This window comes from Dama dama, chromosome 30 (genome assembly GCF_033118175.1).
Source record: "Dama dama isolate Ldn47 chromosome 30, ASM3311817v1, whole genome shotgun sequence".
Classification (NCBI taxonomy): Eukaryota; Metazoa; Chordata; class Mammalia; order Artiodactyla; family Cervidae; genus Dama; species Dama dama.
Window position 1 is genome coordinate 18,297,786 of NC_083710.1, and position 24,027 is coordinate 18,321,812.

General features: G+C 38.5%; 1 non-coding gene across 1 annotated transcript; it reads right to left on the minus strand.

Annotated features, from left to right (window-relative positions):
- Positions 1-21,407: 21,407 nt before the first annotated feature.
- Positions 21,408-21,480, minus strand: TRNAG-CCC (transfer RNA glycine (anticodon CCC)). The gene has a single exon. It is a non-coding gene; the product is annotated as a tRNA-Gly (tRNA).
- Between the last annotated feature and the right edge of the window lie 2,547 nt (positions 21,481-24,027).

The following is a 24,027-nucleotide window of genomic DNA, read 5'->3' on the forward strand; positions in this document are numbered from 1 at the left end:
GGTTAACAAGAGCAGGGAGGAGAAGGGGAAAAGGAATTGTTATTTAATGTGTATAGAGTTTCAGATTTATAAGATGAAAAAGTTCTAGAGATCTGTTTCATAATGATGTAAATATATTAAAACTACTAAACTGTATACTTAAAATGATAAAAAGGGTAAAGTTCACGGTATGTGTTTTTACCTCACATACCAAAAAACAAACAAACAAACAAACAAAAAAAAACCAAAAAAAAACCAACCCTGATCTTTACATAATTATTTTTAAAAGTAGACAAAACTAGATTTAAAATAGGTTTGAGAGAAGTCATCCTGTCACCCTCCCACCCAAAGCAGAACATTGTATTAGATTTGGTAGAGAAAGGAAATAATTTCAAACATTTTCATTTGCTTCAAGTATTGTTAATATTTGCCTTACCCAACTTGTGGTTACCATAAGCTTATGCAATATGTGTTTCTTTCTTCTCTGTTTCATTCCAAACCAATTCCAAACAGAACAAAAGATCTGCTTGACTGCACTGGAACGTGAGTGAGCCCCAGATGGAAAAAGTTGTCTCCCTCCTTCCCATTTGTTTAATGGCTAGTGTGGTTTGGATCTTCCCAGGTCTGGGATGGAATACTATTTGTTTAAGAATTCATATTCTGGCCTCTTTTGTATAAGCACAAGATGTAATAAATAATCAATTTAAAAAAGAAAGAATTCGTATTCTGAATGCTGAGGAGAAGAGTCAGAAAACCTGCAATCCCTCAATAAGTAGCCAAAACTGCTGTGTGGACTCCTGCAAAGAGCTCCTTCCAAGGCTCCATTCAGCCTGGCTCCAGAGAGTGGAGGAAAAGAGGGGGCATTTGCAAAGACCTTCTTGCCAGAAGCACTAAAGGCCTAAAAACTGTTCCAAAGAACCCTCCATTTGTAAAGACTGGGGTGGGGAAAAAATGCTGTATTGTTTTTTAGACAAACTTTTAGTATCTGAGAATGATAGGAACTTAATGATTTTTAAAAGAACATTTTAATAATAAAGGATTTAAAACACTGTATCTAGACCTGTGTGTTCAGTGACATGGACACTACTGCTTACATGTTGTTAGCATTTGGTGTGGCTCATCTGAATTGAGGTATGTTCTAAGTATAAAATATACATAATATTTTGAAACAATAAAAGGATTTAAATATCTTAATAATAACTTTTACATTGGCCACATGTTGAAATTGTATTCTGTATATATTGCATTAAATAAAGTCTATTGTTAAAATCAATTTATCTTGTTTATTTTTATTTTCTTAATATGGCTACTAAGCATTTTAAGTAACAAATATGACTTGCATTATATTCTTATGGACAGTACTAATGTAGACTACTCTGTGCAGAATTAATAAGGGAAAAATGGAAGGTAAGGGTCTATAGAAAATTGAAAGAAGGGTCTTCTCCAATTGATCCCTTTATCACTATGCAGTATCCTTCTTTGTCTCTTAAACATTCTTTATTTTAAAGTCTATTTTGTCTGATATGAGTATTGCTACTCCAGCTTTCTTTTGATTCCCATTTGCATGGAATACCTTTTTCCATTCCCTCACTTTCACTCTGTATGTTTCCCTAGCTCTGAAGTGGGTCTTTTGCAGACATCTTATATATGGGCCTTGATTTTGTATCCCTTCAGCCAGTCTATGTCTTTTGGTTGGAGCACTTTATTCAGTTACATTTAAGGTAACTATTGATATGAATATTCTTACTGCCATTTTGTTAATTGTTTTGGATTTGTTTTTGAAGGTCTTTTTTTCCTCCCTTCTTCTTCTGCTTTCTTCTCTTTTGATGTCTATCTTTAGTGATATGTTTGGATTTTTTTTCTTTTTTGTGTATTTAATCACTTGTAGATTTTTGGTTCCCATGAGGTTTTTAGAATTATGTCTTTTGAGCATTCCTTGTGTATGTGTCTATGTTCATTGCCCAGTCGTGTCTGACTCTTTGCGACTTCACTTTAAAAAATATGTCCAAGATGTCAACATTTGGTGACTTGGAAAAAGCAAGGATATCTCCTCACTTGGTTCCTAAATATAGCTTAAAGGTTGTGATGATCTAAAAAAAAAAAATCAGCATTATTTATTTATTATTGAGAAGGGGTTAATAAAATTATTGGTCCTTCAACTACAAAAATTAACAGAATTTAAGTTGAAGAAAATTGCAAATTAATATTTAATCTTGGGATTGCAAGATGGCGGAGGAGTAGGTGGACATGGAATACTTCTCTCTCCACAGATACATCAGGAATACACCTTGAGACACAGAAGTGCATGCAGCACACCAGCTGAGAGTGGACAGGAGTACCTGACCAGCAGAAAAGAATATATAGACCCACGCAAAACTCGGTAGGATGAAGGAACTAGGAGGAAAAACAGGAGTGTCAGTAGGACTGCACCTGCCCTCAGTGGGCGGGAGAACTGAAGCAGGAGTCTGATGCCCACATCAGGCAATTGTCTGAGTCAGAGGAGAAACATTTAAGGCTGAGACAAAAACAGTCCTTGCCGCAGCCATACATACCCTAGTATGTATGTGGCTGGGAGCTGGAGTTTAGAGATTGTGGAGCAATCCCAGGGCGAGGGCTGCTGTTGACTGCAGAGAGACGGGTCAAGGGGATGTGAAGGAGGATATCATGCTGGAACATGCCTGTGGAGGAAAGCTGGGCAGCCATGGAAGCCAGGAGATACTGCTGAGTCATGCGTAGGGGGTGGAGCCATCACCATAGTGTCTCTCTCCCCACATGCTGAACAATAGAGGCTGGCCCATCATACACCGGACACACTGAACTGCAGAGGAGGGCCCCACACAGGGGGCCCCTTTAAGTGCCTGACATTCCGATCTGCAGAGTAGGACCCACACAGGGTGCCCCTTTAAGTGCCTGACAAGCCGATCTACAGAGTAGGACCCCAGGTGGGGGGCCCCTCTATGTGCCTGATGCATCAAACAACAGAGAAGGACCCCAGGAAAGAAAGAAAGCCCTCTAAGTGCCTGAATGGGTGGAGCTGCAGAGAAAGACTGGCCAAAGAGGCCTTCTGATCGCCAGCTACCAGAGGCTTGAAAAAAAGACTCTAATAGGGCCTGACTCCTGTGGCAGAGGCAATCCATGTCCCCACACACGTGGCGCTGCCAGGGTCCCCGCAAGCCAAGCAGCTGCGCCACCTTCACGCTCAACACTCACTAGGGCAGTCCTGCCACAGGCAAAGAGAGTCTTGCACCTATGCACACAGGGTCGCGTGGGTAGTGTCCCACTCGTTGCGACCTTATAGACTGTGGCCTGCCTGGCTTCTCTGTCAGGGAGTGGGTTCTCCAGGCAAGAATACTGGAGTATATCGGCCAATACTGGTTGCCATACCCTTCTAGAGCACGATATTTCCTGCTGCCCTGGCCGCCAACTCCCCTGAGTACCTGGTACTGCCAGAACCCCTGCGACCCAAGCAGGAGCCCCACCTCCACACCTGTCCCTCAAAGGGGCAAACCCAAGTCCTCCAGGGCAGCCTCAGGAGTAAACCCCAGTGGATGACCCACATGCAGAGGTGGAGATAAAACCACAATTGAAACCCAGGGGCAGTGTGACTAAGGAAGAAGACTGAAAACCTTCCCACCAACTGTACAAGCTGCAGATTAAATCCACATGATCAACTAGACAGACTCTGTGTCTATGGAATATATAAAAGGTGATTGAGAGCTCCCACGAAAGAAAACGCACTAGTTCTGCTAGCTGTGAGCATTGAAGGCAAGAACACAGAGGAGTAGGAGCAGATCAGAATCTGAGCTGCCCCCAGAGCAGGTCCAGAGGTCAGCGCGGTGTGAGAGGGCGTCCTAGGGAGGGGAGGTGGACTGTGACTCCCGGCGAGGGAAAGGACTCTGACAGCAGTGACTCAAGAAAAGCATTTATTGTTCTTATGTTTTGACTTGTTCCGTAGATTCTTTGGGGTTTTTCTTTCTTTTTCCCCGCCTCTGCTGAAGTTGTCGATTTTATTGGCACTATGAAATCTAACTAAGCTTTTGAGCTTTCTCTCTTTATTTTTTTTCCTCAGTCACGTTTTTTATTGTTATAAACCTCTGCCTCTATATTGGGCTTTTGTAGCTCTGGGGAGGTTTTTTTTTTTCTCTCTCTCTTTTTTTTAAATTTTTAAACCTATTATTATTTTTTCTACATTTATTCCTTTGCTTGCTTTTCCTACTGTTCTTTTCCCCTTGCAGTTAATCTTTAATATATATAAATCTTCTTTATCTACCTCTATTTAACTTTGCATGTCTATTTCTTTTCTTTCTTTTAGTCTCAACATATTTGTTAGTTTTATTTTCATTGCATTATACCCCAATTGGCACCTTACTTTAGTTTTGTTTCCAGTTTGTGCTTTAGTTAGTTTCGTTCTGGTAGACATAACTTTTGCTTCCCTTTGTTCGCCAGGTCAATCTATTGTACTATATTTTAGTTGGACTGTTTTGATTTTGCTTATGGGTGTATATGTATATATTCAGTCACACTTTTTACTGTTATTATAAACCTCTGCCTCTATGTTTGGCCTGTGCAGTTCTGTGGAGTTTTCCTTTTCTTCCTTTTCTCTTTCTTTTATCTATTTTATAATTTTGATTTTTAATTTTCTAAAACCTATTATATTTTTTATACATTTATTCCTATGTTTGCCTTTCCTACTGTCCTTTTCCCCTTGCAGTTAATCTTCAATGTATATAAATCTTCTTTATCTATCTTTATTTAACTTTGCATATCTATTCTTTCTTTCCTTTCCTCTCAACATATTTGTTAGTTTTGTTTTCATTGCTTTATTCCCCACTTGGCACCTTGCATTAGTTTTGTTTTCCAGTTTGCACTTTAGTTAGTTTTGTTCTGGTAGATATAATTTTAGGTTTCCTTTGTTTGCCAGGTCAGTCTATTTTACTTTATTTTTGTTGACTGTTATGATTTTGCTTATGGGTATATACATATACGTGTATATTCAGTAACAATTTTTACTGTTGTTATAAACCTCTGCATCTACATTGGGCTTTTGCAGTTCTGTGGAGTTTTCCTTTTTTTCCCCTTTTTTCTTTCTTCTTCCTTTTTTTTCTTTATCTTTTCTCTTTTTTATAATTTTAACTTTTAATTTCTTTAAACCTATTATATTTTTTCTACATTTATTCCTTTGATTGCCTTTCCTACTGTTCTTTTCCCCTTGCAGTTAATCTTTAATGTATATAAATCTTCATCTACCTCTATTTATAATTTTGCATATCTATTCTTTCTTTTTTCTTCCTATTCATTTTTTCCTTTTTAAAAAACTCAACAAATTTGTTAGTTTTGTTTTCATTGCTTTATTCCCCACTTGGCACCTTGCTTTCATTTTGTTTCCCAGTTTGTGCTTTAGTTAGTTTTGTTCTTAACTAGTAAGTATAATTTTTGATTTCCTTCATTAGCCGGGTCAATCTGTTGTACTTTATTTTTGTTGGACTGTTTTGACTTTGCATAAGGGTATATATGTATATGTGTATATTCCATTATTTTAATTATTATTTGCCTGATTTTGTACCTGCCATTTGTCTGGGGTTAATCTTTGATTTCTCAATTTTGGATATTTGTTTTAGTCTCACTTAATGCCATAACAAACCACTTGTGGAATCTTCGTTCCTGACCAGAGATCAAGCCCTGAGCCTTTGGAGTAGAGCACTGACTCCAAGACCCTAGACTACCAGAGAACTAACACTAGGGAGTACCAAATAGTGAGAACTCACACAAAGGAAACCACTGTAATACAAGACCCAGCATCACTCAACCACCAACTGCATCCTGTGCAGGATGCCTCATCTAAAAAACAAACAAAACAAAAATATAAACCAATCATCAACAGACAGGATTACCACCTCATTCAGCTTTGCCCATCAGAGGAAAAACAAACAACAAACAAACAAAAACTCAGCACAAATCTCACCCTATAAGAAGCTTACACAAGCCACTGGACCAACCTTAGAGGGGAGAAACCAAAAGGAAGAAACAATTCAACCTTGAAGCCTGGAAAAAGGAGACCTCAAACACAAAAGTTAAAAGAAAGAAAAAAAAAAAAAAATGAAAAGGCAGAGAAATACTACACAAATGAAGGGACAAACTAGAAACACAGGAGTCCAAACAAATGAAGAAGAAAGAGGCAAACTACCTGAAAAAGAATTCAGAATAATGATAGTAAAGATGACCAAAAACCTTGAAAGCAAAATGGAGAAAATGCAAGAATCAATTAACAAAGACCTTGAAGAACTAAAAAATAAACATGCAGAGACAAACAATGCAATTACTGAAACTAAAAATACTCTAGAAGGAATCAATAGCAGAATATCTGAAGCAGAAGAGCGAATCAATTTGCTGGAAGATAAAATGGTGGAAATAACTTCTGAAGAGCAGAATAAAGTAAAAAGAAAGAAAAGAACTAAGGATAGTCTCAGAGACTTCCCAGACTATATCATACGCACAGACATTCAAAATATAGGGGTCCCAGAAGAAGAAGTGAAAAAGAAAGGGTATGAGAAAAAATTTTAGGAAAGTATAGTTGAAAATTTCCCCAACATGGAAAAGGAACCAGTTAATCAAGTCCAAGAGGCACAAAGAGTCCCATACAGGATAAACCCAAGGGAAAACACAACAAGACACATACTAATCAAACTAACAAAGACTAAACACAAAGAAAGAATATTAAAAGCAGCAAGAGAGAAGCAACACATAACATATAAGGGAAACCCCACATACTTAACAGCTGATCTTTCAGCAGAAACTCTGCAGGCCAGAAGGGAATGGCAGGATATATTTAAGGTAATGAAAGGGAAAAATCTACAACCAAGATTACTGTATCCGGCAAGGATCTCATTCAAAATTGATGGAGAAATCAAAAGCTTTTCAGACAAGCAAAAGTTAAGAGAATTCAGTACCACCAAACCAGCTTTACAACAAATGTTAAATGGACTTACATAGTCAAGAAATACAAGAGAAGACAAGAGATTTACAAAATCAATCCCAAACAATTAAGAAAATGGCTATAGAAACATACATATCAATAATTACTTCAAATGTAAATGGGTCAAATACTCCAACCAAGAGACACAGACAGGCTGAATGGATACAAATACATGGCCCATATATATATGCTGTCTACAAGAATCCCACTTTAGACCTCAAGACACATATAGACTGAAAGTGAGAGGATGGAAAAATACATTCCATGCAAATGGGAAACAAAAGAAAGCTGGAGTAGCAATTTTCATATCAGACAAAATAGACCTTAAAGAAGATTACAAGAGATAAGGAAGGACACTACATAGTGATCAAGGGATCAATCCAAGAGGAAGACATAACAATTGTAAATATCTATGCTCCCAACATAGGAACACCTCAATACATAAGACAAACACTAACAGACATAAAAGGAGAAATTGACAGTAACACAATAATAGGAGGACACTTTCACACCCCACTCACACCAATGGACAGATCATCGAAACAGAATTTTAACAAGGAAACACAAGTCTCAAATGATACATTAGATGAGATGGACCTCATTGATATCTTCAGGACATTCTATCCAAATGCAGAAGAATACACCTTCTTCTCAAGTGCACATGGAACATTCTCCAGGATAGACCACATCTTGGGTCACAAATCAAACTTCAGTAAATTTAATAAAACTGAAATCCTATCAAGGATCTTCTCTGACCACAAGGCTATGAGTCTAGATATCAATTATAAGAAAGAAAAAACAATGTAAGAAACACAAACACATGGAGATTAAACAACACGTTTCTAAATAACCAACAGGTTACTGAAGAAATCAAAAGGGAAATCAAAAAATTTCTAGAAACAAATGACAATGTAAACACAACAACTCAAAACCTATGGGATGCAGCAAAAGCAGTCCTAAGAGGGAAGTTTATAGCAATACAATCCTACCTCAAGAAACAAGAAAGACATCAAATAGACAGCCTGACTTTACACCTAAAACAACTGGAAAAAGAAGATCAAAACGACCCCAAAATTAGTAGAAGGAAAGAAATCATAAAGACCTGAGCAGAAATAAATGAAAAAGAAATGAAAGAAACAATTGTAAAGATGAATAAAACTAAAAACTGGTTCTTTGAGAAGATAAACAAAGTTGACAAACACATCAAGAAAACACATCAAGAAAAATCCAGACACATCAAGAAAAACAGAGAAGAAGCAAATCAACAAAATTAGAAATGAAAAAGGAGAGGTTACAACAGACAATGCAGAAATACAAAGTATTATAAGAGACTATTATGAAAAACTATATAGCAATAAAATGGATAACCTGGAAGAAAGAGACAGATTCTTAGAAAAGTTCAATCTTCTAAGACTGAACCAGGAAGAAACAGAAATTATGAACAACCCAATTACAAGCACTGAAATTAAAGCTGTGATAAAAAAAAATCTCCCACAAAACAAAAGCCCAGGACCAGATGTCTTCACAGGAGAATTCTATCATTTAGAGAAGAGCTAATGCCTACCCTTCTAAAGCTCTTTCAAAAAACTGCAGATGAAGGAACACTTCCAAACTCATTCTACAAGGCCAACATCACTGTGATGCCAAAACCAGACAAAGACAAAACACAAAAAGAAAACTATAGGACAATATCACTGATGAACACTGATGCAAAAATCCTCAACAAAATTTTAGCAAACAGAATTCAGCAACACATCTAAAAGCTCATATACCATGTTCAAGTTGGGTTTATTCCAGGGATGCAAGGATTCTTCAACATACACAAATCAATCAGTGTGATACACCATATTAATAAATTGAAAGATAAAAACCATATGATCATCTCAATAAATGCAGAAAAAGCCTTTGATAAAATTCAGCACCCATGTATGATAAAAACACTTCAAAAAATGGGCATAAAAGGAACCTACCTCAACATAGTAAAGGCCGTATATGATAAGTCTACAGCAAACATTATTCTCAATGGTGAAAAGCTGAAAACATTCCCCCTGAGATCAGGATCAAGACAAGGGTGTCCACCTTCACCACTATTATTCAACATAGTTCTGGAAGTCCTAGGTGCAGCAATCAGAGAAGAAAAAGAAATAAAAGGAATCCAGATTGGAAAAGAAGTTAAGCTCTCACTGTTTGCAGATGATACTGTACATAGAAAACCTTAAAAATAGTATCAGAAAATTACTAGAGCTAATCAGGGAATTCAGCAAAGTTGCAGGATACAAAATCAATACACAGAAATCAGGTGCATTTCTATATGCTAACAATGAAAAATCAGAAAGAGAAATTAAGGACTCAATCCCATTCACCACTGCAACAAAAAGAATTAAACATCTAGGAATAAACTTACCTAAGGAGACAAAAGAACTGTACACAGAAAATTATAAGACACTAATGAAAGAAATCAAAGACAACATATACAGATGGAGAGATATTCCATGTTCCTGGTCAGGAAGACTCAATATTGTGAAAATGACTATACTACCAAATGCAATCTACAGATTCAATTCGATTCCTATCAAATTACCAATGACATTGTTCACAGAACTAAAACAAAAAATTTCATAATTCATATGGAAACACAAAAGACCCTGCAGAGCCAAAGCAATCCTGAGAAATGAATGGAACTGGAGGAATTAACCTTCCTGACTTCAGATTATACTCAAAGCCCATGCACCTATGGGTACCTTATTTTTGAGAAAGGAGGCCAGAATATACAACAGGGCAAAGACGGCCTCTTCAATAAATGGTGCTGGGAAAACTGGGCAGCTACATGTAAAAGAATGAAATTAGAACACTTCCTAACACCATACATACACAAAGATAAACTCAAAATGGATTAAATGTAAGACCAGAAACTATATAATTCTTAGAGGAAAACATAGGCAAACACTCAATGACATAAATCAAAGCGAGATCCTCTATGACCCACTTCCTCGAGTAATGAAAATAAAAACAAAAGTAAACAAAGTGGGACCTGATTAAACTTAAAAGCTTTTGCACAGCAAAGGAAACTATAAGCAAAGGTGAAAAGACAACCCTTAGAATGGGAGAAAATAATAGCAAATGAAACAACTGACAAAGGATTAATTTCTAAAATATACAAGCAGCTCATACCACTCAGAAAAACAAACAACCCAATCAAAAAGTGGGAAAAAGACCTAAACAGACATTTCTCCAAAGAAGACATACAGATGGCTAACAAACACATGAAAAGATGCTCAACATCACTCGTTATTAGAGAAATGCAAATATAAACTACAATGAGATATCACCTCACACCAGTCAGAATGGCTATCATCAAAAAGTCTACAAACAGTAAATGCTGGAGAGGGTATGGAGAAAAGGGGATGCTCTTGCACTTTTGGTAGGAATGTAAACTGATACAGCCACTATGGAAGACAGTATGTAGATTCCTTAAAAAACTAGGAATAAAACCACCATGCTGCTGCTGCTGGTTCTAAGTCGCTTTAGTCGTGTCCGACTCTGTGCGACCCCATAGACGGCAGCCCACCAGGCTCCCCCATCCCTGGGATTCTCCAGGCAAGAACATTGGAGTGGGTTGCCATTTCCTTCTCCAATGCATGAAAGTGAAAAGTGAAAGTGAAGTCCCTCAGTCATGTCCAACTCTTAGCGACCCCATGGACTGCAGCTTACCAGGCTCCTCTGTCCATGGGATTTTCCAGGATATCACCCAGCAATCCCACTCCTAGGCATATACCCTGAAGAAACCAGGGTTGAAAAAGACACATGTATCACACTGCTAATTGCAGCACTATTTACAATAGCTAGAACATGGAAGTAAGGTAAAGGCCCATTGAAAGATGAATGGATAAAGAAGTTGTGGTACATATACACAATGGAATATTACTCAGCCATAAAAAGGAATGCATTTGAGTCAGTTCTGATGAAGTGGATGAACCTACAACCTATTATCCAGAGTGAAGCAAGTCAGAAAGAGAAAGATAAATATCATATTCTAAGGCACATTATGGAATCTAGAAAAATGGTCTGATGAGTTTATCTACAGGGCAGCAATGAAAAAACAGACATAGTGAATAAACTTACGGACATAGGGAGAGGGGAGAGGGTGAGATGTATGGAAAGAGTAACATGGAAACTTACATTACCATATGTAAAATAAGATAGCTAATGGGAATCTGCTGTCTGGCTCAGGAAACTCAAACAGGGGCTCTGTATCAACCTAGAGGGGTGGGATGGGGAGGGAGATGAGAGGGAGGTTTAGGAGGGAGGGGACATATGCACACCTGTGGCTGATTCATGTTGAGGTTTGACAGAAAACAACAAAATTCTATGAAGAAATTATCCTTCAATAAAAAAAATAAATTAAAACAATATAGAACTAATAAAAAGATTCAGTCTTTCCTAAACACAGAAGAAAAAGAGACTTTATTTGATGGGGAAGATTATAATATTGAGTACCTACTAATTCCATCAGGTTGTCTCATAAGTTCATGATTCTTAAAGGGTCCAAAACGGAAAACATCAACTTTTATCATCAAAGCAGCTCCTCCTCCTTTTTCATTCTCTATCCTGGGCACTGTCACCTGAATCTACCCAGTCTGGGATTAAGCCAGAAACCTTATTGTTTTCTCTACTCCTCTTATTACCTTATCCCCCTTTTAGTCTTGCCATCTTATAGGACACGGGTTTACTTATTTTGTCTGAATAGTACAGACGGCTTCTCAATGACTGTGCCTGTCCTTACTCCCACCAGCAGGACTTATTCCCATATCCAGCCAACACAAGGCATGGATTCAGCTTTCTAAATTTTTCCAGTCAAATAAGCATAAAATTACATCTCAGTATTATGTCAATTTGGTGAGTTACTTATGATTTATCAGCCTTTTATTTTTTATAAATTGTTTATTGATATTTTGCCCATTTTTCTATTGAATTACTGTCTTTTTCTTATTGATTTGTATGATTTGATTTATTGTTGATTTGACTTCTTGTTTGATTTGTGTTTTTCCACAGTCTAGATAGTAATCCTTTGTCCACGTGTCAACAATATCCACTTGTCAATCCTTTGTCAACATTTTAAAGGCTCTTCACCCACTGTGAAATTTGTTTCTAATTTTACTCATATGCCTGTTATTGTATAATAGAAATCTTTAACTTTGATGTATTCAATAATCAACTATATACCACATGATTTTTCAAGTTCTTGCTTAAGAGGTCTTATATTGCCTCATCAGTATACACATTTTAAAATACATTTATCATGTATTTATCTCAAAAGTCTAACTACAATTTTAGTGGAATTACTTTGAATGTACTAGATGTGGGGAAAGCTGATATCTTTACAATATTATTAAGTCTTCTCCTCTGAGAACATGGAATGTCTCTTTATCACTGAGAAATTTTTTTCTATGTTCTTTATTACAATATTTACATTTTCTCCAGAAAGATTATATGTTTTTGGTTAAGTTAATTACCAGACTATTTTTAGTTGCTGTTATGTGATAGCATTTTGCTTTTTTATATAATATTTTCTAGTTGTTTGCTCTTAGAAATGGCATTTATAACTTGATCATACATACACCACATTCTTATAATTTACCTGTTGAGTCTATCAGTTATTCAAAGTAAATAAGTATATCACCCTGAAAGACCAATGGTTTATTTCTTCCTTTCCAAGCCTCTTATTTCTTTTTCTTTTCTTCAGTGTTGATCAAGATTTCCAATATTATAGTATTGATTATAATATACAGTGGTTCTTAACTTAAGAATATGTTTCCAGTCTTAATCGGAATGTACTTAAAATTTCTTCAATAAGTATAATATCTACTTAGGGTTTTGGCATATTTAAGGGATTAAATGACACTTGATTAATATTAATTAATTAATTAATAAGGGATTAAATGGTACTTAATTTATTTAAGGGAATTAAAGAAATCCTTTTTACTCTTGGCTTACTAAGATATTTATCATAAAAAAGTAAAGAACTTATCAAATGCTTTTTTTGTATCAATTGAAATTATTATGGGATTTTTAAAAAATGTTAATCTATTAATGCTCCAATTATGTTGGCAGAATCCCTAATGATGAACCATTCATTAACCAAGCTGTATTATTAAAGGAAACTGTTGGAATCAATTAGTGTTTTCAAAGATTTTTCATCTTTTAAAATATTTTTTAAAAGAGCATAAAGTTTTTTTTTTTTAATATAATGTGTTCATCTGATTGTACCAATATGAAATGACCTTGATTAATTTTTGTTTTTGTCTCTTCTGGAGTAATTTGGAAACTTATTGTTCCTCAAGAGTTTGGTAAAACTCACCTGAAAAACCATTTAAGTCTACAGTCTTCTGTGAGTGGAGGTTTTCAATTGCAATTTAACCTCTTTCAAATGTATTGGTCTATTCAAGTTCCCTATTTCTAACACCAATTTTGGCATTTGATAGTTTTCCATTTTGTCTAGGTTTTTTTTTTTTAGTTTATAAGTCTTTTAATAGTTTAATGTTTCTTATGAATGATAATCACTGTTGAAGACTTTAATCAATATAGAAAAAAATTAAAGAAGAAATTGAAAATTCTACCCCAAATCCTAGCCCTAGAAATTATCATAATATAAACACTTCTATATACATATAGGTATATATACATATACGGTTAAAATTTAATAGCAGACATTTCTCAGTATGCATAGTTATAATGCTATTTTTTTCTTTCTTTTTTTTCATTTATTTTTATTAGTTGGAGGCTAATTACTTTACAATATTGTAGTGGTTTTTGTCATACACTGACATGAATCAGCCATGGATTTACATGTATTCCCCATCCCGATCCCCCCTCACACCTCCCTCTTTACCTGATCCCTCTGGGTCTATTATTAATAATAAGAGCAAACATATAGTACTTTATATAATTACATCAGATAAAATTAGAAGAATTATCTGTATCTACAGATAGAAGAATGGGTGCCTAAAAACCAAAATTTGCAGTTCCTTCTTCAAACAAATGTTTAATAAATTCCTCTTAGACACCAAGTGATGGATTTCAATGATTGGTAAAGAGGGCTCCCATCTATAATGACTACAAAGCTAACAGTAAAACATAGGGACTTACAGTTAAGCTCTGCTCTGGAATTGGAATGGGATGAAAAGGAGACATATAAGAAAGAAGATGGTTCTCAAAGGCTTCCTATGTAAAATGAAGGAAGAAAGAGGGTAGGCAACTGAAGGAGAGAGGGACCGCCATCTACATCACTAGTGGTGAGCACAAGAAAGCACCCCCGGGGGAACAGAAGAAGCACTGCATCTGGTCCTGTCTATAAAACAGTACACATTTGGGTCCACCAATCAGAAAACAACGCGCTCTCTGGACTGGCCAATTAGAAGACGTTTGCCCTTCTTCCTGCTGCACACACCGTACTGGGATCCCAGCCGCTATCACATCTGCTTGGTGAGGTGTCCTTGTCCTTGAGCCTGCTTCTGGTAAGGCTGTCCTCAGCGCTGCTCAGTGTACTTGAGGTCACTTTAACACATCATTAGAACAGATCACAGTTGGTTTTGTGATATCTGTCATTTAGGATGAACATATATGACAATAAAAAGAATCATTACCCAATTAGTGATTGCAGGGCGGCAGGATAGCTTATTTTCTGGTGATTTGCATATTCCCACAAACCCCAATTAAAGATTTCAGACTTCTTAACATTATTTTAAAATATCACCAATTCTCTAAGAAGAAATGCATTCTGGAGGAGGGTGTATTAGAAAGAAAACACATTGGGACCCTGTACATGTAGAAGTTTTTATTCTGGATTTCTGCTTACATATAACAAATACACAGAAAACTATACAAATTGGTGTAGGGCTCAAAAAATTTTCACAAAATGAATACATCCAAGTAGCCAGCACTCAAGTCAATAAACAGACCTGGTCCTAGTACCCCAGGGACCCCTTCATGTCTTCTATTCACTGCTTGCCATCTACAAACAACCACTGCTCTGACTTCTAATGCCCGAGGCTCACTTTGAATGTTTGTGAACTCTGTGTAAGTGGAATCATTTAGCATTAACTCTCTTCTGTCTGGCTTTTTCCTCTTAACCTTCTGTTTGTGATATTGATTCAGACTGTTGCCAGTAGCGATAGCTCCTTCATCCTTTCATATACACATATAATTTTATTTTGGCTGTTCCGGGTCTTCATTGCTGTGTGTGGTGTGCAGGCTTCTCATTGCAGTGGCTTCTCTTGCTGTGGAGCATAGGCTATAGGTTCGAGGGCTACAGTAGTTGCAGCATGTGGAATCCTCTCAGACCAGGGATCAACGCCTGTCCCCTGCATTGGTGGGTGGATACTCAACCACTGTGCCATCAAGGAATGCTGTAGAGTCCACCCGTGTAGGAATGCATCACAAATGACTTAATTCATTCTCCTATTGATGGACATTTGGGTCATTTCCAGTTTGGAGATAAAATGAATGGCTGCCAGCCATTTCAAATGTCTGATTGTTGTTAACATACTCCTACCAGAAGCCACCCCAAATGTGAATGTGAAACTCAAAGGCTGATAAACTGTCATGGCTGTGAGTGAAGTGAAAGCCGCTCAGTCGTGTCTGACTCTTCGACCCCATGGACTATACAGTCCATGGAATTCTCCAGGCCAGGATGCTGGAGTGGGTAGCCTTTCCCTTTTCCAGGAGATCTTCCCAACCCAGGGATTGAACCCAGGTCTCCTGCATTACAGGTGGATTCTTTACCAGCTGAGCCACAAGGGCAGCCCAAGAATACTGGAGTGGGTAGCCTATCCCTTCTCCAGCGGATCTTCCCAGCCCAGGAATCGAACCAGGGTCTCCTGCATTGCAGGTGGACTTTTTTACCAACCGAGCTATCTAAGGGAAGCCCGTCATGGCTGTAGGAAGCAAAAATAATTATGAAAGCTCTTTTTCCTGGCTTGGAAAATTTAAAGGTATGGTTACTGTACAAGGCAGTTATGTGCAATTCACTGTATAATGCTAATAAGTCATTAGCCAGTGAGAAGAAAACAAAATTGATGAATTTGCAGGTAAAGAATAAGAGTTGATGTGATCTCAGCAACAGTTGGTTATCTTTACCCTCTGCCTTTAGCAAAGCTTGATAACTGTTTCATGATACGATAATGTGACACTCCTAGGATTTAACATATATACTGTGCTGATCAACTTAAAACTCTGTTAAGTAGGTGGCAAGTGGCATGTTCCAGAAAAAGGAGTTTAGGCAAATCACTTCACCTCCCTCTTGTCCTATTCATGATAGCAAGTCAATACCAACTTTAGACTGTGAGCTGAGAGCTGTCTCCAGCAGGCCCCTGCCCCATACACGGTCAGCCTGGCAGGTGCCCAGTATGTTGCTGCAAAGATCTCGTGGGAAGAACCACAGCCTCGAGGTGGGCGGAATTCTATTAATACCTTAGACTTTTATAGTACTCGGCCGTGCTGTAGAGGACTTTGAGCATCCTTCCAGAAGAGCTGGCCAAAGCTTGTGACTCATATGCCAGCATTAGAAGAAATGTGGCTTCGGAGATGAGGCTTCATATGGCTCATGCGGTGGCTTCTGGGCTCCTTATATGGGCTAATTTCTCATGTCCAGCTATTATGTTCAGGGTTCAAAAATATGATGAACTAATCAGGGGGAAATTCTCTTTTCTTCCCTAACATCACTCACAGCATCTTAGCTTTCTGTGTATTTCCAAACAGCTTATTTCTAGGGGCTCCTTTCTATGCCATGGATTCCTTTGCCTGTCTGGTGAAGTCTGTGAACTCTTTCTCAGAATACTGCTCTAAAATGTGTAAAATAAAATACACAGGACTACAAAGGAAATCAAATATATAAAAAATACTGTTATCCAAATAGCAAAACAAAACAAAGTAGATTTGTGATATATTTACTTCCTTATTGACATATAATAAGACCTAGAGGTGGGAAAACAAGATAATTTCAAAGTAGTAATGAATCTTCACAATATTTGAAGATATCTGGGACAACCGAATATGATATTAAAATATTTTTATTTCCATTGGTGACAAAGCCACAGATACTAATACTTCTGTGCTTTGCTGCCTATATTTACAGTTAAAAGGAATTACGAATTTCCATTAAAGGATAATAAAAACTTAAGATGTATCCCTTTTCTCCATCTAAATTCATAGCTCCCCCTGAATTCCATCACAATCCCCTGCAATCTATTTCCACTTCAGTGTCCCAAAGATGGCCCTTATCTAGACACATATACACACATTTTGAAATAGCATTAGCTCTCTAGAACACAACATCCTCTCTCCAGAAAGATGGATTCCAGGCCAATCCTCTCTGATAGCGGGCAGCCAACCTCTAGCTTGTGACTGTGATTCTCAGACTTTGCTATTACGTGCAGACAAGAATTGACCTTGAATTTAATCGCTGCCTTTTCTTGTCAGTTTCTAGCATGACTCCCTGTGACAGGCTGAGAAAAAGGCCTTCTTTTAAATGATGTTCTTGCTCTTTGGAAACAATTAGGGAAGTTTAGATAATCTACAGGAATTATTGTTAATTTTAAGTTGACATTAATCAGCTTGATGAATGCACATGGTTATGAAAGAAAATGTCCATATCTTTTAGAGGTGTATTCTTAACTATATAGAGATAAATAACATATCTGGGATTTGTAATTAAAATTTTTTAATTACACAGATAAAAATGGCTATGTTTGCCTCATTTTTATTGTTGCTGCTAATCTGGTTGCAATATGCTAATAACTTATGCTACAGATAGAGATTATGGGAATTGAAATGATAACAGGAGAAATAAAATCAACCCAGATTTTTTGAAAAAAAGAATGAAATAACAGTGGTGAAGACCTGAAAATTCTAGACCCCAGGTGATGTTATATGGGGATAAAACTGTTTTCTCTACTATAACAGTATGTTAAGCTTTTTAATTATTAAAAACTTAAAAAATAATATTTGGACCAGGAAATTAGGTTACTGTTGTTCAGTCATTAAGTCGTGTCTGACTCTTTTTGATCCCATGGACTGCAGCATGCCAGGCTTCCTTGTCCTTCTCAATCTTTTGGAGTTTGCTCAAACTCTAATCCTTGAGTCAGTGATGCTACCTGATCATTTCATCCTCTGCTGGCCCCTTCTCCTTTTGCTTTCAATCTCTCCCAACTTCAAGGTCTTTTCCAGTGAGTCAGCTACTCGCATCAGGTGCCCAAAATATTGGTGCTTCAGCTTCAGCATGTCCTTCCAATGACTCTTCAGGGTTGATTTCCTTTAGGATTGACTGGTTGGATCTCCTTGCTGTCCAAGGGACTCTCAAGAGTCTTCTCCAGAATCACAATTTGAAAGAATCAGTTCTTTGGTGCTCAACCTTCTTTATGGTCCAACTCTCACATCCAAACATGACTACTGGGAAAACCATAGCTTTGACTACATGGACCTTTGTCAGCAAAGTGGTATCTTTGCTTTTTAATGTGCTGTCTAGGTTTATCATAGCTTTCCTTCTAAGGAGCAAGCATCTTTTAATTTCAAGACTGCAGTCACCATCCACAGTGATTTTGGAGCCCAAGAAAATAAAGTCTGTCACTGTTTCCACGTTTTCCCCTTCTATTTGCCATAAAGTGATGGGACTGGATGCCATGATCCTAGTTTTTTGAATGTTGAGTTTTAAGCTAGCTTTTTCACTCTCTTCTTTCACCTTCATCAAGAGGCTCTTTAGTTTCTCTTCACTTTCTGCCATTGGAGGAGGAAGTGGCAACCCATTCCAGTATTCTTGCCTGGAGAATCCCATGGACAGAGGAGCCTGATGGGTTACATCCATGGAGTCACAAAGAGTCGGACACAACTGAAGCGACTTAGCATGCATACATGCACTTTCTGCCATTAAAGTGATATCATCTGCATATCTGAGGTTATTGATATTTCTCCTGGCAATCTTGATTTCAGTTTGTGATTCACCCAGTTCTGCATTTCCCATGATGTACCCTGCATAGAAGTTAAATAAGCAGAGTGACAATATACAGCTTTAATGTACTCCTTAATGTATTCCCAATTTTGAACCAGTCTGTTTCATGTCTGGTTCTGCATACACTGTTACTCAGGAGACAGGTTAGGTGGCCTAGTATTCCAATCTCTTTAAGAATTTTCCACAGTTCATTGTGATCCACACAATCAAAAGCTTTAGTGTAGTCAATGGAACAGAAGTGGATGTTTTTCTGGAATTCTCTTGCTTTCTTTATGATCCAACAAATGTTGCAATTTGATCTCCGGTTCCTCTGTCTTTTCTAAACCCAGCTTGTACATCTGGAAGTTCTCAGTTCATCTACTGCTGAAGCCTCGCTTGAAGGATTTTGAGCATAACCTTATTAACATGTGACATGAGCGCAATTCCTTTCTCCAGAGGATCTTCCTGAACCAGAGATTGCCCGCATTGCAGGCAGATTCTTTATTTTCACCACCAGACACATCCACAACTGAGAGTTTCTGCTTTGTCCCAGTCTCTTCATTCATCCTGGAGCTACTAATAACTGCCCTCTGCTCTTCCCCAGTAGCATACTGGACACCTTCTGAGCTGGGAGGCTCATCTGCCAGTGTCATGTCTTTTTGCCATCTCACAGGAAGGAAAGTGGAGTGATTTGCCATTCCTTTCTCCAATGGACCACTTTTTATCAGAACTTTCCACTATGACCTATCTGTCTTGGGTGGCCTTGCATGGTGGAAATTAGGTATAGAGTGCTTTTTAATAGTGCTGGTATGCTTCTTTATTGCAATTATATTAACTTCCATGCACAATGCAACTCGATTTTATTGTCTCTCATAGTAAATACACAAGTTTTAAAAATTAGTTTCATTCATACCTTTTGCCAGTTGTCAAGGTCTTGCCCTCCAGGACTTTATAGTCAAGTTGGGAAGAGATAATGTTTATACATGAAGCCACAGTTGGGAAGCAACATAAGACAGAGTATGGTATAAATGTCAAAATGTAATTAAGATGGAGCATGTGATAGGAGTTCAGGAAAGGGGGAGATCAGTGAGGACTGGAGGCAGGGCTGGTAGCTTGGAGTTGGCAAATGCTGTCTATCAGTCTCTGGGTTCATTGCCTCTTGCTAATTTAGACTTCTTTCTTTATAGTCATTTCTCCCCCGTGGAAGTACCTCTGAATTCTTAAAGCTCATAAGCAACAACATTCTTGCTCTCAATATCCCCCTGCCCCCTTTCCCTTGGAGGCTATGTTTGGCATATCCTGAGTCTCCATAGATGTGCACCCCCATTCTGCTCAGGGTTGCTCTGTCTCATCTTTTATCCTGGATGCCAAACTATAGTACAGATGCTAAGCACGGCCATAAACATTCTTGTTCATGCAACCGACCCAGTGTGATCCCTGACCTTGAGTGATGGTGGGAACGTTTGCCAGGCAGGCAGCCAGCGGACCACTGTGCCTGACCCCAGTAGAGGAGGCAATACTTTATTGCTTTGTGAAGCAATAAAGCTTCACAAAGATCTGCCATGAGGAGACAGTGAAAGCGAAGGGGTGGATGCCTAAGCATGACTCTCGAGCCTGATTGGCAGCAGTTGCTGGAGCCAAATTCATAGCCCTTGGAATAAGCTAGATGATCTACCAGAGCAGGAAGAAAAAAAAGTTCCTAGAAGCCATTCAAGAAGACCCACCTTCTGGATGATCTAATTTAAAAATTGTTTTACATTGCTTAGGTCATTGAAATCAAAGCAAGTTTTTCTTTTTTCTTTTTTCTCTTCATTAGTTCTCACTGTGAGTTACCTGACCTATTTTGAGCAGGTTACCTGGCTGGGCTGAGTTGGCAAACAGATAAAGTCAGTGTGGGAGGGACAAGCATGTACCTGTGCTGCCATTCACACCAAAACTAGAGGCTGCTGTCAGTCTAGCAATTTTTTGGTCCTTTCATGACTTCAAATCACAAGTCTGAAGTATTAACAAAAGAGAAAACATCAAATCCATAGTGCTTAAGAGTGGAAGGATTCAAGGAATCTGTCCAGGACACACTCCCAACAGAAATGCAGAACTTCACCGCAAGTGGCCATCCCTCTCTGGGAACTTCCTCTCTGGCCACCAGCTCTGCCCCACCTCCTTGGATAAGGGGGCTCCACTGGAAGACTCAGGTCTACGAGATTTCATTTTATTCCACTTCTCATATTCAAGGGCATGAAAACAAAATGCTTTAACAACAACAACAAAAATGACTGCTGCCCTTCTGTGTCGGGGAGAAGCTTCTCAAAGGAAAAGGCATCAGAGTGTGGCTTTTTCTCAAAAGGTTTTTAAAATTTTTATTTATTTGGCTGTACCAGGTCTTGGTTGTACCACAAGGTATCTTCGATCTTCATAGTGGCATGTAAGACTTCAGTTGTGGCATGTGAACACTTAGTTGTGGCATGTGGAATCTAGTTCCCTGACCAGGGATCGAACCCAGGCTCCCTGCAGTGGGAGTACAGAGTCTTAGCCACTGGACCACCAGGGAAGTCCTTAAGGTGTGGCCTTGATCCATAAAAGGGACCTCAAGAATGACCTGGTTTGACTTACAGAGACCAGGACATAGAAACACCAAACTTCTGCTTAATAAAGTTACCAAAAATCTGAGTTTCCTCAGAGAAGCCAAGTGACACCCCAGGGTCTTAGTCTCCAAGAAAAGGCAGTGGTTCCTGGAGAGATGGCAGAAGGTAGCAGGCCTTGAGGTTCAACAAGGGCTGTGAAAAATTGCTTGGGGGCAAGAACAGCTACAGTATCTTGTAGAACAGTGGCATTTTTATTTTCTATCTGAAATAGTTTTTCTTTTTCATTTCCTTGTGACTCCTTCTATAATCTCCAACCACTCTGCAAGTCTATTACACACAACAGCTTTGATTGAGGGGTGCTTTGGGGATGAACAGAGATGTTGCCCCAAGGAGGGGTAGGTCAACAATTGCAGGAGCTGTGACTGGCCATTAAGAACAGGCTACAGTGGAGAGAAGGCTGAAGCATGGGCCACCCCATCTCATGAATGGACATGATGTGATTCCTTTTCATTCAAAATACATTTGAAGGTGAACCTGACAGGAAGGCAGGAGGAAAGCTGTTTCCTACAGGGGAAAGGGCGGTACTGGCGGGAGACACTAGAAAACTTGGTTAACATATATATTAAAAAAAACAAACAAACACATTTCTCTGGTTTGGATGACAACCTCCTACACACACACACACACACACACACACACACTCACACACACATACAATTAATCATTCCTATTTCTTGGTTTCCTTAAACTTTTATTTATCTTCTATTATAGCACTTATCCCATTACACTATATTATTTCTGGTATACTCGTATCTGTTTTTATACTTAACTTTTTCTTTGTATCTTTGACTTGTGCCTGGCATGTGTTAAGAAGTATTTGCTGAATGAATATTTGAATAACTGACTACTACACATATTTGTTAACAGGATGGAACTCTGAGTCACTCAGCAAAATCAAATCTCATTTATCATCAAGGGGCTGATGCCAGTTTTGTTACCTTTCTGCTCATCTCTGAGGTATGTAGATGAACCCTGGACTTCAGGAAGCATGAATTCTGTGATGACCCACACTGGAATCTGCAATACTCCTCCATTTCCTGTGGCTTCTGGCTGAGGAGGAGGTGTGGACAGGTTGGTGTGGGCATGTCACTGTCACTGGGCCTGGCAGAGCTGGCTCAGCTGCACTGCCCGATATATAGGGGTCAGCTTCTCTCCAAGGGCAGCAATGGCCTGTGAGTAAGAAGAGTGGGCATTTGAGTGGGCCTGGCATTTGAGTCATCTGGCAAGTGCCTGAAGGCTCTCATCCCACAGCTTCCCCACTGAGCTTTCCATTTCCTGTCACAGTACCCAAAATTCTGTCATCATTAGCTACTCATACTTTTTGAGTATTTCGGATTCCAATTATTGAGTGCTTTCTTTACTTGGTATCTGTGTAGGATTCTGCAATAGGGGGCGGGGGGATAGGTAAAGAAGATGGAAAAAGAAATGGGAAGGAGATATAAAAAGACTTGATGTCTCTTCTAGTGGTCCTAGTGCAGGGTGATACTTTCCAGAATACGTTTAGCTCTTCCAAAGTTAAACAGACAATACTGAAAAGCCCAGCAGGTCAGGACTTAAAACACATCTTTTTAAAAATTTTTTTTATTTATTTGGCTGCACCAAGTCTTAATTGCAGAATGTGTGATCCTCAATCTTTGTTGAGGCATGTGGGATTTTTCAGTTATGGCATGTGAACACTTAGTTGCAGCATACGGGATCTAGTTCCCTGACCAGGGACCGAACCCGGGCCCCTTGCATTGGGAGCTTGGAGTCTTAGTTACTGGACCACAAGGGCAGTCCCTCATAACATATATTCTTAAATACATACTTTCTCTCTCAGCCACACAGCACCTGAAAACTCAAGTACTGAAGAAATAAGAGAAGGCTTCCCTGGTGGCTCAACGGTAAAGAATCCACCTGCCAATGCAGGAGACATGGGTTTGATCCCTAGGCTGGGAAGATGCCACATGCTGAGGAGCAACTAAGCCCAAGCACCACAACTACTGAGCGTGTGCTACAGGGCCCAGGAGCTGCAACTAGTGACGCCAGAGCACCCTAGAGCCTATGCTCTGCAACAGGAGAAGCCACCACAATGAGAAGCCTGCGCACTGCAAAGAAGAGTAGCCCCCGCTCACCACAGAGAGAAAAGCCAGAGTGCAACACCAAAGACCCAGCACAGCCAAAAATAAATAAACAAAATTATATGTGTGTGTGTGTGTGTGTGTGTGTGTGTAAAGAACAGAGAAGGGGAACATCAAAACGAAAGTATGTTTGTTGCTCCAGATGGTACTGTGACCTTGGTAACGCCCCAGGTCCTCTTTTCCAGACACCCTTCTCCATCCAAATAAGACCTAGAATTTAAGAAGGATTCTTTTCTAGATGAAGACTTAAGGACATAAAAGGAAACACAGGACTGAATTTCCTAATTCCAAATTGGAATATTGGTTCAGACATATATGTAAACTTGTCCTATG